Source organism: Pezoporus wallicus, unplaced genomic scaffold, assembly GCF_028554395.1.
Source record: "Pezoporus wallicus isolate ANWC-B61680 ecotype Strahan unplaced genomic scaffold, APGP_CSIRO_Pwel_v1 contig_4684, whole genome shotgun sequence".
Lineage (NCBI taxonomy): Eukaryota > Metazoa > Chordata > Aves > Psittaciformes > Psittacidae > Pezoporus > Pezoporus wallicus.
This window is the reverse complement of record NW_026637499.1, coordinates 1,615,425-1,632,956: the sequence shown is the minus strand read 5'-3', so window position 1 is coordinate 1,632,956 and position 17,532 is coordinate 1,615,425. Positions and strand designations below refer to the sequence as shown.

General features: G+C 41.5%; 1 long non-coding RNA gene across 3 annotated transcripts in view; it reads left to right on the top strand.

Annotated features, from left to right (window-relative positions):
* The first annotated feature begins 2,925 nt into the window (after positions 1–2,925).
* The window catches only part of LOC130597435 (uncharacterized), a 32,584-nt gene continuing 17,977 nt past the window's right edge, over positions 2,926–17,532 (top strand). The window contains exons 1-3 of one of the 3 annotated variants that reach the window (XR_008971783.1): positions 2,926–3,030; positions 5,342–5,478; positions 10,041–10,136. This is a non-coding gene — a long non-coding RNA (uncharacterized LOC130597435). Of the gene's footprint in view, positions 3,031–5,341; positions 5,479–7,256; positions 7,399–10,040; positions 10,137–17,532 lie in introns of those variants that run through there. The other 2 variants (XR_008971782.1, XR_008971781.1) reach the window with 2 other exon arrangements.

Genomic DNA, 17,532 nt, shown 5'->3' with positions numbered 1-17,532 from the left:
CAGAGCCTGGGACCCATCCTATCATCCCAGCAAGGGAACAGGACAGCCACAGGGCAGTCTGGGCAGAGCTGCATACTAAAGCATCACTGGGTCAGGGACTGATGACCCTGGGCAGACTGGAATGGACCTCTGGGTCCATGGGCAAGCTGGTGTGTGAGGGATGGAGCCCCAGCATTTAGGGATACAAATCTCATACCTTAAAGATTTCCCAGGCCTTCTGTGAGCATGAGCAATGAGGACTATGGTACCAGGTGAGCATCACCTCTTGTGTTAGTCCGAGCAGCAACCACTGCACTGCTGATAGCATACTACCAGGTCCTCAGGCTTATGCTGCAGTTCTTCCACCTCATTCCATCCCAGAACAGGCAGTGATAATACTCCTTGCTTTTCATTCTGACCCAGTGTCTCCCAAACACTTCTCACAATACTAGCAGATGTGGTCCATTAGGTAGTAAAGCAAAAGCCTTGCTGATGAAGGAGGTTGGGACAGACATTTTCCTTTCTCTTTTTTCCGCCTCTTAGACTGCTGATGAAGTTCCTCTTTTCCTCCCCAGTATTCTCAGTCTCCCTCGGAGCTCATGACTCAGCTGCCATTCTCACAAACCTGATATGCAGGTGACACTTCAAGGATGTAATCAGAAAATGTTGTGGGGGGATGAAGGAGCAAGAGATGCTGACACAGGAAAAATGTTCTATTTTAAGCAGGCCAAGTGCATGCTTACTCCCAGCCTTCAAATTAGCAGGGCTGCCTGCTCTGTGTGCCATGAATCATCCCAATCTGGCTGGAGGAGTCAGACTTCTTTCCTCAGCCTTTGCAACAGAGCACTGAAAAAGGTGCAACGATTTACCCATGGAGGTTTAAGGGAGCTGGGGGGGTTTGCACCTCTTCAGTGTGGAGCTAAGTCAGACCTCTGGCCAGTTAGAAGTGCACAATGGAGGGCAAACTGTTTGCTTCATGGCGCTCGTGTCACCATCTAGTATTTGTCCCTCCGGGACTTTGGGAACCACTTCTAATTCCTAGAAATTAAAATAAGGGATGTTCTTGGAGGAAGGATGGGATATAGGTAACAACCTGGGTTGCTTACTGGCATTGTAAGTATTTGCACGCTCTTGGCAAGGAGTCTGAGCAAAGCAAACAAAACCTGAAGGGAGACAAAATAGGATTATCACAACAGAGCCTATTTCGAGGCACCTGGAAGATGTGATTGCTTTTCTTATGGGTAGGAGACCAATGTGAACCAATGTCACCAAATCTGAAGCAGAAAGCATTTCAATGACATGGCTCATGCCCAGACACAAATTCCTATGAAGCAGGCATATTACATATTGCAGAGACAGCCCAGCCCTTTGCTGTGGTTTTGAGCCTGAATCAATTAAAACACAAAGCAGGTAAAACCAGGAGGAAAACTCACTGTTTGTTTATCAGACAGAAAGAACATTTATAGTCTTTGGATTATAGCTTGGTGCTGTGAGGGCTTCTGCCACCCAGGCCCTGCTATAATAGCAGCCTGCTCTAGTAACAGGCTGCTAGAAAACAATGCCACAGAGCGGATGGGCAAAGACACATCCAGGTCAGCAGGCAGGAGGCAGAGATCCCACAGGCTGATCTTGGCTTTGAAGCTAATGAATGCAATAAATAGAGAGCCACTAGACCATGAAAAGCACAACTTCCAACTGCAGCTGAATTGACTCTCCTCCTGTGAGTCCAGCAAAGCCCATTTGATGGCACCTGAGTTGCCATCAGACTGCAAGCAAGATATGAGTAATGGACACCTGTATCCCTTCCCTTAGTGCCAGGAGCACAGGAGAAGATGAACCTCACTGTCATCGCAACTCTCATCATTGCAGTTGTTTTGACTAATCTTTTAACCAAGACTTACACATAAATCATCACTGGCAGCCATGCCATCCCATTCACCCAGTTCTGATTTGTTAAGAGCAGCCCTTCACCTTCCATCCAAAATGCTTCCATGTATCTGTTAAGAAATTCACTGAACACAACCCCCTAACTAAAATCATCCAGTGTCTCTGATTTAAGCCATTGTGCAGAACACCTCTCTAAATCAACGTGAAATTTTCTGCACTACCTTTGAGTCATATTCTGGTCTACATCTTGTTTCAGCATGCTCAGCCTATCTCTAGTTTCTGTAAATCAAAGCAACATTCATGGCATCATATTCCCCAGAGGCAGTTTGTCTCCTGAAGCTTTTCCCACTACCCCAGCATCATCTCCCTTTCTGTCTCTTCAGTTCCATTTCTTCTGTTGCAGATTCAATTAAAGCCTCTCTAGAACCCTCATGATCAAGTCAATAGAGTGACCAATGGGACGGTGGGTTAAACCGAGGTTTAAGGTGAGTAGATACATGAGGAACTGATAAGAAGGCAGGCTTTGTTATTAATAAACTGGAGAGGTAGGAGTCATCACTTTGGCATTTACAGTGTAGGTGGCTACTTTTAAGGTAGATGTCTATGCTCCCACTCCAGTTGTTACAGATCCAGCCAATACAGTCTCATCTTCAAATGTGATGACTGTACTAGGAGATCTCCAGTAGCAATAGAATGAATTAATCAGGGAAATAAGGGGACAATATCTCATACCCCACCAAATTGGGTATATGAACCTGCCCGCACAAAATAAGCTCATCTGTATGGTCTGTACAGTCTTTTCTCTCAATTACCCTGCAGCTGTACCTGTTCCAAAAATAACAGCTAGCTCCTTTGCATTTTGTGATTGTGCCATCGTAATTAAAACAAATTCCAGTCTCCAAACAGCAGTGGTGGGAGCCCATCAATTTTATGAGAGAGAATGGACAAATGCTGCTTCCAGATGACGATTTCTCCAGCCTACCTGGTTTCAAATCTATCTTGGATTCCACTTGGTTGCTGTGGAAACAGCCATGACATCAGACTTGGAAGTCGTGACATCGTTCAGTGAATAATCATATGCTGGGGAAGGCAGCAGGAAAAATGAAGTAAACAAATGTGTTTATCCACAAATGCTCCTACTAGGAGGAACCGGGATCTCCAGTGGTAATTTACCACACGGTGCTAATGCGTTTGTTGTAATATATTTCTTAATTCTTCTTTTTTTCCCCCTCCTTTTATTTTGGCTGAATATGAAGGTTCATCAGGGCTGGAACAAACAGGGGAAGCATATTGAAATGAGCATTACAGATCTGTCGTGCTCTAGTTTATGGTCTTTTCTCAGCGATACACAGTAAGTAAAACAAGCACTGATTGAGTCAGCTGCCTCCTGGGTGTTCATTTGCTGTAGTGTGAGGAATATTAATGCTAAGTACATCCGCGTGCATCAGGAAAGGCAGGAGGAGGCAAGCAGATTACCCCGGCTTAGGGGTATTATATACGCGTCTGCAACTTCCAAAGACACAGAGAGGAAACAGTTGCATGGGTTTTTGTCTCTTATCTTCTTACAGTCTTACAGATTTTAGAGATGCATTGCCCTGGAGTTTTAATACTCAGAGTTTTCAGGGGGGATTGTGATTATTATTATTTTTTTTTTCTTAAATCCTCCTTTTCTACAGGAATAAAAAAAAGGCAAAAAAAAGCAAATGCTGAATTTCATCAGGATAAAGAAAAAGCAGATTCCAAGAGAAGAAAGAACAGATGAAAAAAGAAAGTTTGATTAAAATCCCCTCTTGTTCCATGTGTTTGATGTAAATATCTTCACACCTTTCTCTTTTCCTTTGCAACCTCAGCAGAGGGTTCAGCCCATCACCAGGGGATTGAGTTCCAAGCTTAGGGCTTTGTAGTTGCTGCTGCTCTTGCTGCTGTTGTCTAAAGGGATTATAAGCCTTTGTAAAGCTTGTGTTAATACCCTGGAGGGGAAAAATGAGTTTCCAAAGAACCTTTTTTTGTGTATCTCCTGTTTAAGGTACCCTAGCAAAGGAAAAATTAGGAATTTTTTGGCTTCAAGAGTAGGTCATTTAAAGTTCACAAGCAAGGTCTCCAGCCTTTCTGACCTGGTCTCTCCCAGTAGCAGAGAGAGCCTTTGTCGTTGTGTTGCTGACACCAGGACCTGTTAGGAATAGCAATGCACTGCTCTGTTCAACAGGGAATACACTCAGTCTTACAGTGGATTTCTAAAAAGCACCTGAAAAAAATGGATTAGGTGCTTAGCTCCCACTGCATCCTTTGGTAATGTTTGGCTGCTTTATATTCTATACTTCCTCCGTAAAAATCCTCGCTCAGGATCCAACTCCACAGCTTCAGACTTACTTTCTGCAGCCTTTCAAACCCTTCCTTGCAGGAGGATTGGTTTTGAGCCACGTCTCAGTGTTTCCCTTCAGATGCAGTTGGCATTGCAAAGGTGCAGAGCTGCTTGGTATTCAGAGGGTGTTGGTGGTTGTGGGTCATTCGGTATTCCAGCATGAAGAGTGTATTGCTCTGTATTCCAGATGTGTGCCACTGCTCCGTGTCAGGTGGTAGCCAGGGATGTACAGCTGTGGATTGCTCAGTATTCCTAGGGTGCTTCAGGTGCTTAAAGGCTGTCACAGAGCACTTGGGTGCTTGCCAGGATGAGAGTCTTTCAGTATTCACATCTGTCTCTCTAGTAAGGGGTGAGACACGCAGCCATCCATTCGATTCTCTGCCCTACCAGGTTTTGAGAATAGAAATCAAAACAATGGTCAAAGAGAAAATGATAATGGAGATGAGAGGAAAAGAGACGTGAGGAAAAAAAAAGGAGAGGAAAAGGCAGTTCTTCAGAAAATGAGACCATCGAGCCCTTCACATGGGTACTTTGCAGGAGCCATAGTTTAGGTTTCAATTAAAAGGGGAAAGGCAGTGCATTCCAGCTTCGCAAGACTGACTCAAGAATCCATCACAGAGCTATCCAGATATATTCATTATCACACTTTTTGGTACTGGTCAGTGTAAGGTTATGTAATAAGAGGCTCATTCCCCCCCCCAAAGGATTCCTACAGGAGGTAGAGAAAACCCAATGATCTAAGTAGGGAAATACAGCCCCCTGACCCAGCGTCTCACAGTGATCAGCTCTGTCCCTTGGGGTGAACCCATCAGGAGAGTCAGTGGGAGAGGCTGTTCAGACCACCCTTCTCACTGAGAAGGTTTATTGCCAAGAGGGGCGTGGGACTCATTGTCAGACATGGAAGAGACTTTTGGGACTGTAAAAGCTTTGTGATAATCTGTTTGCAAAATTACTTAAGGAAATTTGTAGACATTTTGACATGTTGTGTTTGAGGAAAGCACAACTTCCCAGTTGTTCCTCCCTTGAAATGATGGCAATTTCATAATACTACTAAAATACAATTATAATAATGATTAACATCAAACTTTGAGTTGCTCATTTTTTTCCTTACAGATTTTCTACTAACAGTTTTGCCTTTTCAGAATAACATTCAATTTTGGGATGGAGAAAAAAGTATCTGAGTTTTTGGATAGGAGAAAATGCTTCCAACACAGTTCTTTCCATAAGACCATCTGCTCCTCTGTTACCAGGTATGATTTTGTAGATGCATATGCCAGCTACTACAGATGACAAGCCAGCACTGTGTGCAGGTACTTCTGAGGATGCCCAGCACAGGTCTGAACAAATGGGCTGGCTATGGAAGTGGGAGAAGAAGTTGTGTTTTGGAAAACCGAAAATGAGAATGGAATCTAGGAAAGGATGTTATACTGTGATGAGTGTGGAAGTGGTCTGTAGCTAGAATAGGCACCAGTTAAAGCTCACTCTGTCTTTAAAAGGTATTAATCTTTCTGTAGTGTGTAACAGTGGGTCAGGGTCAAAACCATATCTCAGCATTGATAATATTCTGCATTTTTACACAATTAAGTCTTAGTGATTCTCCAGATTTCTCTTCTGCACATCTGTTCTCTTTTCTCCTTTCTGGGTATGCCTACTGATGCAGAAGGCTTTGCATGTATCTTCCCTTTCCCCATCAACCCTTGGCTTTAAAGCACTAAATCAGAGTCCTCCAGATCTGCTACACCATGAAAATATCTAGTGGATATAATGCTTATTCGTGATTCTTGATTCACTCAACTCACCCTCTAAAGGAATCTCTCCCAACATACCCCCCAGTGCTTAGCTATGAAAATTACATTCCCTTCCCTGGGATTTTGTCAGTGCAGGGAACTTCACAGCCTGCTTCCCAATGCTGCCCTGCACTTAATGGTATTTTATGACACATTTTTCAAATCAAATTTAAAAGCATAACTAAGTGGAATTAAATTAATGCCATCTGGAAATGTCAGCAGCACCGGAGCTGTGCATGGCTGGCTTAGCTTCTAAACCTCTGGCAGCTTCCTGGGACTTATTTCTGACTTCACAGAAACAGTGAGCATGGTGATGAGATATTTTTTTTTAACACTATATCTATGGAAGAGAGTGTGTGGGAATAAATAGATGGCAGCTCAAGTCTTGGAAGAGTCTCCTAGGGAAGATATCTAAGTTTAGGTGTAGGTATGCTCCTATGTACAACTGAGGGAAGGAGGGCTAGGAATGGAGAATAAGCATCTGGGTAAGTTTTAGTGTGATGGATGCATATCCAAGAGGTCTGATAATATCCCTGCATTACTCAGGATGACCTTATTGGGTCTGGTTTGGGTTGTTTTTTTATTTTCCCCTCACACCTGCTCATTCCAGGAATGAGCTTACTGCAGTACTAATTCTGATAATGAAGAGGATGATGATGATTTAGAACAGCAAAAAGCTGCATCACTGAACAGAATGCAGTTTGTGCATGTGTATATTTTTGTCTGTGCATAGTCAGGAGAGACTGCTAGTAGCTTTTGAGCTGGAAAACCTTTAATACAACAGAATTCCTATAGAATGAGAGAAGTATGTGCGTGCATGTGCTGGTGTGTGCAGGGTCACAGACCTATGTAGGCTAATGCCTTTGACATCCATAGATGTTTTAAGGCATATTCTACTAACAGAGCCCACATATATATTTGATATGGTGTCTGCATAAACACAGTCTCACTTGTGTACATCCAACTTCTTCCTTTTTTTGTTTTCTATGTTTTAAATGCAGTAATTCCAGCTTTTTCTGTATAGAGAAGATCCCATCATAATTTTAGCTAGAATAGATCCCTATTGCTCCAAGACTACAGAGCACAGGATGGGCTTCACCAGTGCCCAACAGGTTTTTATTCCTCAATGACTTTACATTTACTCACCCCATACAAAGAAGTGTACTTGAATGGATCGATTTTATCTCTACTTCTATTTTTTCCTCTACTTTTTCTACTTCTACTTTTTTTTTTTTTTACAGGCAATACTTGAGATGTTCCCTCCATAGAAAAGGAAGGAATGTCTACTGGCAATGCCAGATTAGAATTGCAGAGACCCAAGCTGTGCCCAAATGAGCTCTGCAATCTAGCTGAACTATGCAAGTCTCCCCTTGCCCCCAAACATGCAAGCTGCCACTGGACTTCATGGAAGGAGGGTGAACTGTGGTTCTTCTGGGTAAAAATAACACAGATACCAACTGCCACTCAGTCCACAGATAACACTAGAGCTTGTCTAAAGGAACCCCTCATGAAACATAAGTGACTGTTGGTCCATGGCTTCTGTTCTATGTTGTTTGCTTGCTTTTCACCTTTATGGCAGGTACATTTTGTAGTCTTACAGATAACCCTTTCATTATGGGAAATGTCATAAGCAAACACAATAGCCCTCTCCCATAAGAGGCAACATATTCACAGTGGTAACCTCATCTTAACACCATGGTGACTTGTTGAGATTCCTACACTTGTACTACAGGTTTTGGTACCTTCAGGTTGCTTTTATGACAAGAACACTTAGAGGTCAGGTAATGCATTTATACAAGTATATAAAGCACCAAAGATACTGAAGATTCTTTATAAATAATAAAGCTGTTTTGGATTTACTTGGAGATGCAGGAGTACAGGAAGGGTAACGGTGGGGAACCCCAAGCAAACTCTCTCCCCCCCCCAAAAAAGAACCCCAAAAAGGTCAATGAAAACTCACACGAAGCGTAACTAAGCACAAGAGAGAATGATGAAGCCAGAGGAATTCTGTATGTGAATGAGAGAGCTGAGATTCAAAAGGGGAAAAAGAAGAGTTGGTAAAGCTGCATTGCTTATTCTCTGTGGCCTATGAAATAGTATATTAGAAAGATAATCTTTTTCTGGGTGCTTTGTCCAAAGCTCATTTGAACATGGAATTTTATAGGATTTTCAGAGGAACTTGCAGGAGCTAGGATTACCTTAGAATTCCAGAATTTTTGAAAATGTTGAAGTAAAATACCTACACAAATATTCTTTTTCAGCCCTTTAGTTTCTCAAAGCTTGGACTCAATCGGTGTGACACCAGGTTGAAGTAATGTTTCATAAGCTGTTAATGCACTGGGATTTACATCAAATAAAGTGCTGAAATTTTGTGTGCTAGGCAGAGTAAGCCTCATTTCCTTAATTTAAGCATCTAGGTGTTCAACATCGAAGTCTGAACTAGTCTTGCCAGGCTTCCTCTACAGACAGCAGAGAGAAATAGGCTCCCCCAGAAGATGTCTCATTTTGTTCTCAAGAACAGGGTCTAATCTGGGTCAGCTGAATTGTCTCTGGAGGTACCCACAGCCCCAGACTACAGAGAGAGATTGGGGTGATTATCTCTGACCTCTCACTGTTAGACTTCTAAAAAGAAGGGAGATGAATGCCAGCCTCCGCAGCTATTACATTGCTGTGGGTTAGGGTGCTTAAAAATGTCTCTGCTAGCTTGAAAGACTCCATCTCTCTCACCGAGAGACAGTTTCATACTCTTAAACAAAGTACTAAGGCATAAAAGCACAATTCGAGTCTGTTCTTTCTGTAGGGCTGGTTAAAGAAAAGGGCCATATGATGTGCTTTGGATTGAACTGAGGAGCTGACATTGGTATCTGGGAAATGTTCCAGCAGACTGAGCAAGAGGGCTGTGCTCAGTGCCAGCATAAAGAGGTACAATTTTCATGGAGATGCATCCATTTACACCTGGTCTGCATTTGGCATGGGGAGAAGAGAAATTGCCCCTTGATCAGGGCATATTTGACATATTGAGTTATCCCTCTCATGAGTAATGGAGTAAAGATGAGTGCACATTTGATATGTTATAGTGGTTTCCTATAAATATTAAAGCAAAAGGAAACTTCACAGACTTAGAGGATGGAAGCACCTGCAATTCATCTACACAGCCCATACTGAGCCTGAGGTGACTGCCAGCAGCAGGCTTCCCCAAGGGGTCATTAATAGCTCTCTCTGAGCTTTTCCTGCTTGCTTTTCCAGGGTCTTCATGGCTGGAAGGAAAACTTTGCCTTGCTCAGCCTCAGTTTTCAAGGTAGCTGAGCTCTTGGAGCTCCTTCTGCTGTGCTTAGAGAGGATGCAAAATTGACACTGCTGGAGATTCAGACTTGTGTCTGGAAAAGCATTGATCTTGACCTTACTGGAAATAGAAAGGGTTGACTAGAGGTCGTTCAGTTTGCCCACTTCTCTTTACCACACATGTCAAATAGTATGATCTGTAAAGAATGATTCCTCAGGCTGCAAACCACCTGAACATGTTGCATCAAATGATTACAAAAAGCAATTGAACTAAATGCAAATGCACTTCCACATGCTATAAACAAGCAAAATGGTGGGGAAACAAAGTATTGAATGAATACTCCGAGGTTTGGACTCATTTCTGGGTGGATGTACAGGCAAATTGTGACAGAAGCTTCATATTTTTGTTTTGCTTTCGAATACAAGTCTCCATTTTAAAATAGAAACAGCGTTCTAAAGTCTAGTCAATTGGATCAATACACAGAGTCTGAGAGGTGGCAAACCTCAAAAGAAACTCTGAGTTTCCTGTTATTAATCACTAACTTGCTGGTAGAGCACCATGAGAGTCTGGTACACCCCCGTTTCTCCTTGTTATGTTTTCTTGTGTTTTTCTCCTGCAGAATGCAGTGTAATGCATCAAATAATCCCACCAGAGGAAGGCTAATCTCAGCAGGGTTTGCTGGCATCATCTGAAGTCATCTTTCTCCTCTTCCTAACTTACTGTCTTGAGGATATCTTGCTAGACTTTACACTGACGATTTCTGCTGCACCCCTTAAGAAAGGAGCTGTAATTGCTTATCCAGCTGTTAGATGCTCCCCTCAGTACAATCTGGAAGTAGGTAAACAACTATAGGATATTTATCATTAGGATGCTGAAGAACTGAATGGTGCTGTCTGATTCCTCCCTGGAACAGATCGGAGGGAGCCCTGAACACCAATGTGCTCCGTTCTCTGCTGGCTCAGCATTTGCTTCCAAGTGCATTTCAAAGTCAGATGCTGGGATTTCTCAAATGTACTTGCTGAAAGGAGCGACTTTGACAGCCACAGGGTTGTTAGCTGAGAGGCTGTTGCTGTAAAACTGGGAAAATGATTCCTTTTGCTAGGAATGATACTTGCCTCTTGATTTCCCTGGGTGGTTTTGCACTGCTACCTATCCTAAGGCATAGAGTCAACCAAAAGATGCAAAGACCTCACTGAAGAGCTGAGCAAGAAAAGTGAAGCGGTAAGAAGTATAACTTCACCTTGGTGGAGTTAGCTTCAAAATAGTTGGATAGTAGTGGCTCTAATGACATCTACTCTTTTGGTGTATTTTATCTGTTTATTTATTGCGTTGCTATGAAGAGTAGCTTGAAGAGAGGAGAGTTCAGTCAGGCAGGCAACTGCATGTGTCAAGGAGAAATGTGTCAGGTTAGAACATCTCATTTGACAGAGACAGTTTTGAAAGCCATAGAAGGCTTCCCCCTTACACAGAGATGGGTAATTCATCAGACCTTTCAATACAAATTTAGCAAAGAAAAATATGTCCGAGTCTCCCATGACTTTCTTCTTCAGCTTACATGTGCTTTGTCCACCCTGGAGGAGAGCATAAAGTGCCAGAGGTTAATCTGGGACCCAAGGATTTCTGAAAGGAAACACCTATAGGGCTCAACATCTGGCTGCCCTAGTCACAGAGCAGGCAAAATGAGAATTACACCACAGGAGAGGTAGAAGCTGAGAAAGAGGGGTCTGAAACCTAGCCAAAAATTAGATCCCTGAAAAAGAAGGTATGCACAATAACCTCGTAGGATTTAAATGGTGTATGGAGTACAATACTTAAGTATTTCTATCTGCAGATGCATAAGAATCCACTGACAATGGAAGAAATGCACATCAAAGATATGGAAAGATGATAACATCTCTAGAGTGACCCTTCTTTCCTTGTTTTTATTGCTTTGTAGCCAGCTTCCACTACGCTGATGTCAACCAGAAATTGATACAAAGGAATCTGACTGGTCCTTTCCCTAGTTCTGACCAGTGTGAAACCAAGGGTACTGCTCTTCCACTAGGAACAACATAAGGAGGTAGCTTCCATAATTCATTTGACAGCAGCTTTCCATGATCCATATCACCTCTCAAAAGTGTTCACACCTCACCACAAGTACATATTGTGTGGCTTAGCTGCAGTCAGGGCTCATTACATTTCAAAGACTGGATGTAATCTCAGTGTGCTAACATCCAGCATGCCCGTGAACCAAGCCATGCATGGAGAAACCTATTAGAGCTGTAACTCTTGCTTGGATGCAAAGCCATGTGCAGAACCACCGTGTTGGGTGTCCTTTGCAGCATGAATGTTTCTTCCCCCAATGTAGCATCTATCTTTAAGTCTTGTTTGCACCTCAATAAAATTATAAGTGTTCTTTTATTACTGCCATATGTATTGGCAGACACAAACCTCTATCAGATGCCATGAGACTATCTGAAAGTGGCTCTCGAAGGCTTGGCCATAACCAGCTGCAAGTCTACCTCTGCCTACACTCAGGACCAGCTACAAAGCTTGAGAAACCCCTATTATTTCTTTACTACTTTTGCAGACTTTTACTTAGAAGAGTGAAACAAACTCAGTTTCTTCATCACTAAGGTGATTTCAGCTGTTAGTGCAAGACTTTGATGCAGTGGACAGATTCTTGGCTGCTGAACTCTTTCAGAATTGAAATAGGAACAGCAAAATTTGCTTTAGGATGCTATTATTTCCTCATTGGATTGAAAAGGATGGATTAGCACCCGTTATTAACATCCTTGTATGTACTAACAACTCTCCCAAGCACTATTTTAAAATCTATTTCAGTATTACAAAATAATAAAGTCACATTGATTTTGATGGAGCATCTGGAAGAGATTTATCTCCAGAATGGCATTCTGATCACTTCCAAAGATAGAGACTGTGATCCCAATTGAAATGGAAGTCACTCCTGAGCTTAAAAACTTGTAACATCCCTGATCTAGATGCCCATCAACAGAAAGCTTGTTAACTTATTCTTTAAGCACCCAGCAACAGATAGCTCATGTCTATCCTTGCTAGTTGATTTACAAGGTAAAGTTACTTCATCTAACACAGATCTTCTTGCTGCTGGAAATTAAACCCAGTACTCATTGTTTTATACTTTCAGAGAATAGCTAATCCCCAGCTATAGTGTTCTTTAAAATACTAGAATGTTGTATTATGTCATTTCAGTCTTTTCTTACTAAGGTTTAACTCTTCAACTTTACGCATCGGTTCTGTTTGCTGAAACTTTTCTCCTCCTTGCTCCTCTGAATCTCTCAGATTTGTCCACATTATAAAACAGGATGCCCCAAAGACCTTATACTCCAGCTGCAGCCTCCTCGGTGCCCAGCTAAGCAGAATATACGATCTGCCTGGTGTTACTTCCCAGAGCGAGATTTGCCTCTTCTCACTGTTAATTCACATTCACCTTGCACAGTATTATAACCTTTTGATCCTTTTCCACTGTACTCCCATCAAGGCAGTTATTCTCTGTTTCATGGACATAGCCATGATTTCTTCTCCTTCCTAAGGAGTCATTTGCACCATTGTCCTATTGAATTTCATCTTGTTGATTTCCTACTGCTCCTCCAAGGTATCAGAATCATTTTAAATTCTAATCCTGTCTCCCAAAGTGCTTGCAGTCCCTTCCAGCAAAGTGTCATTTGCAAATTTTATAGATGTGCACCTTAGTACATCATCCACATGGCTAATGAAAACGCTGAAGTGTGGGACTCCAGTTCTAATGTCCTTCCAGGGTAAAGGAGAACTATTCATTTGTGACTTCTCAGCCAATTGTGGGCCCATCCTCACCTAGGGGAAGTCCTCTAGACCATATTTTCCTAGTTTGCTTATAAGAAAGCAACATGGGATCTTATTAAAAGCAAAACACATCACTACGGCTGCATCCTCCTAAACCACTACTGCATGTGGCTCTGTTAAAGAAGAGAATGATATCAATATGACAGGATTTGTTCTTTGCAATCCCATGTTGACTGCACCTTTCATAGTTTTATTACCCTCCAGGTTCTTACAAATTGATTGTTTAATAATTTATTACTTTTCTGAGTTAAAATAACTAGTCTGTAATCCCCTGGATTCACCTTTCCCCTCTTCAAATATAGGCATTATGTTTGTCCTTCTCTGGCCCTCTGGGCCCTCCCCAGTATCAGTGAGTAGCTGAGGAACACAGAGACTGCAGTAGTGATTTCCTTGAGAGTTTCATGTGGTTAGTCTGACTCACATACAAGTCATCTATATCCTTTTTAGCCGATTAGTCTCCTGTGGTGTAAGATTACTGTGGTTCACAAGATTCCCATTATTTTTTCATGGTCACCTACACATGTTTTAAGTCTGTGTTTCTCCATCTACATCCCTTCTAAAGTCTTTAATTTGGATGTTGAACTGCTCCCATTCTCTCCTTGCATGCACTCTTCTTTTGTATCCATATCAGTGGATCAAGGCATCATGCACTTGGTTAATTCTTTAACTTGTCAAGTCTTTAAAGATATCTTTGTGTGTCTGTGTTGGTCTCTTGCTTTTCTTCCTGCACTGCTGTAATTTACTACTGTACCTTTAACATTGTCGCCTTTAGCTGCTGTCAGCTATCCCGCATCAGTTCCCTGGTGTGAAGTTCATTGCTCAGTTTCCTGCATTTGCTCCACTCTGTCTATTTTTCCTGCTTTTCTGCCTTCACTTTAAACTCTGACTCCAATAGGTTTGTGCTCACCATTTTCACAGAGGTTTATTTCCACCTTCCAACTCTGACCAAGTGCTTCAGGTTAGGACTACATCAGTCGTTTGTAGAAGATACGGTGCTAGAGTGTTCATTCAGGATTGTTTGTAAGTCAGTCTCTTCCCATATTATTCCTACCAACCATTATTCCCTATCAGGCCTTCAGGAACTGATTTTAATTGGATATGCCATAAAAATTAGAACTTGTGTAATTAAGTCCTTCAAGTCTGGCAGGTGAATAATTCAGCTCTCACATGTTTTCACCCACCTGTGATATTTTATTTCATCTGTCTGTACTAGTATGTATTGTAGGTTGCTATTCCCTATAGGAAGCCATTAGTTTACACAGGTTTCTTAAGAATCACACAAACCACATTAAGGAAAAAAGCACCAAATAATCATTACAAACACCAACACACTGTCATATTACCTAGAAGGTAAAACATACTCAAACAAAATGTTTTGAAGCCTCCTTACCCTGTGCTTTGTGCCAAAGAATGAAGTTTGCATCCAAATATCTCAATTTGCCAAGAGAGCCCAATTTCTTATCGCTGCTGGTAAACTGATGTCTTCCCCAAACAACCGAGCTGCAGGACAGGCAAAGCATCCTCTCTTTAAACCATAAATCATCCCTTCAATTGGTGATCAGATGCTGTGTGAGAGACCTAGCAGGTGTCAGTTCATCACTGTGTAATTGAATGCAGCTTGCTCTGATGCATCCCTGCCCCTCATCTCTGCAAGGTGTTGGAGAATCAATGCAGGCCTCAAGTGTGACTTACAGTAGCAAAGGGGAAAAAGAAACAGGAGAATGCAGAAGTTTATCTTCCTCCAGAGCAGTGTCTGGGTGACAGCTGAGGCAACCTGAGTTGAAAGGCATTTCAGACATGCATTAGGATGGTTATCTGACATCAGAGAAACTCCTAGTCACTGGCTGTCCTACCTCATCACTGTCAGTGGGTAGAAGGAAATGGGTGTACATGGGATTTCCACTACATGGACTAGAAAAACGAATGAAACTTGTGTGACATGCACTCTTATCTCTCTCTCTTGATCCAATATCTCTCTAGCTCATATCCTTGATCTTTGCTTTCTCTTTTCCCTTCTCGCTCACATAAGGTGTAGGCACACCACCATGAATGTTCAGAAAACCATGGTTTGGTGTAGTCACCCTGTAAAATTGCTGAGAATTAGATGAAATGCACATTCCTTCGGGATAGGTATTTAGGCCTTGGATATTTTGGTTTCCTCTATCAGTCATCTAACTCCAATTTAGGCGACTAACTCCTATTTTAATCAGCAAAAGTTAGGTACTTAAATATCTTTGAAGAGCTGGTCCCCAGCGTCTTCCAGCTACAGGATCCAATCACCAATTCATCAGGCCTTGGATCCAATCAGCAGTGATTGATTTAATTATGTCAACATTCTTTCCACTCCTCCATAATTTCCTGTCCCTGCCCTTTATGACTTGGAAGAAGCAACCCATTATGATAATGCAGTATTCCTACTGCAGAAAACTATGCTGAGAATGAAAAGCAGTGTTCTACACAGACCCAAGAAGCATCCATAGTGCAGCATCAGTGTCCAGGCTGCTATTTTGATTAAATTGTTTATCTATAATGCAATGCCACAGTTTAAGAAATTAAATTAGTTCAATTATCCTATTTAAGGAGATAACTCTCCTGTTGCCACCACTCCCATAATTTTCTGCATTTCCATCTCTGAAATTATCCATTTCTAGGCTTTTTTTCTCACCCGTATGTATCTGAAAAAAAAATATCCTTCAAGGTATAATTAACTTTTTCATTCAGAATCCTAATTTCCTCTCTCAGACATTTTCTGCAGTGTTTAAACTATTTATTATGCAAATTTAGAGAAGTCAAAATATGAATTATGTAAAAATCTACATACTGGAGTTCTCAGCTAATCACCGCATCTCTGTGTCTTGCAGTTCAAGGTAACCAAAGTGCACAGAGGGGAGGGTACAGGAGTCCAGCATTCAGCATAGGAAGTTTTTTCCTCATGTTAAAGACATCCTTTCCCCCAGATGACATAATTTTCTGTCATCTTTTTAATGATCCTTTACAATTCTGAGTTTGGGGTAATTTCTCATTGCCCAGCACTGTGTTTGCCTTCCTTCACGTTGTGCTTCCTTCATCTCTTCTACAGTGCTCTCAATAAACTCCAATTGGACACGTGAAAACTTGCAATGACTTCTTACGACTGCTGTATGTGTTCACTCTTGGTGTTAGATTTTCCTCTTTTACCTGACCTTGCTTCTCTTGCTTATTCTTTTCTCTTGCATTTATTGGGTTTTATGTTGTGATCTTAACATTGTAATTTTGAGTGTGTTGTGTACGTGTGTACTTATCAAAAGCATTTGTCTTTACATGTAATATAGGCTTTTGCATCATCATCAAGGGTACTGTTTTCTTGTGATGAAAGCTACATGGGGCTCCAAGCCTAGACTAAGGCCTTGAAGACATCAAAGGAAAAAGGTATTTGCAGTCCCAAGGACTTTTCAATCTCTGCTTATTCTTTCTGCTAATTAATAGCACATCAGTGGCTATCTATCTGTCCTGTCAGCAGGAAGATGTTCAAAAGCCCCTCTAGCTTTTCAGTGGCATATTTTCTTGCGTATCTATTTTAACCAAAGTGGAATTATATTGCTTGGAGAAACCTTTTCTCCCTGAATGGATGCAATGTGGAGAAAATGACAGGAAAAATTATGCTTTTATTTATGTTTTGCATATGGGATTTTTATGATTCATTAGCACAAAAAGTGGACAAGGTCTGTGGGGTTAAGTCCAATGAGACAACTGTTAAACAAGTGAATTGTTAGAACTAGATCTTCTGATTGTATAAGGCTACAACACCTCATTGAAATCTGTTCTGTTGGGTTGACAACTGAAGTTGGATTTTCTAATACATAAAGAGTTTTCAAAGGGCTTTCTCCAAGCAAATGGAACTTATTTCCCCTAAACTTAGCAGCCAAAAGGTCAGGTTTTCAGGCTAATCTACCAAATTCAGTCATCCCACACTAAATACTTATCAAAATAGGTGGGATAAAATGTCATTTTGGAAGTTTCCTGTATGTTGCCTTTATGTAAAAATAGACTGGACTATATATGTTCATAGACTAGACATCTTGAACAGCCTTTATTGACCAACGGTAATAGTTGTAGAGGAAGAGAAATGCAGTTCTGATTCAAAGGGAAAATCCCTTTTCTAGGCAAATTCTTTGGTTAGGCTTCAATTTGTCAGGGCCTTAAAAATCAGTAGCATTTAAGCACAGTACATGAATGTGTTGCTGAAGCTGTTTTCACATTTGAGGCCAAAGACAAAGATGTATATGCTTCTGGAATGAAGTTTGACTAATAGACAAATACTATTAAATGTGTGCAGCTCAAGAAGGAAAGCTCATGGTTGGTTTCTGGGAAGACTTCTCTACCTATGAGTCTGAACTCTGTGCTTTGTCTTGCAC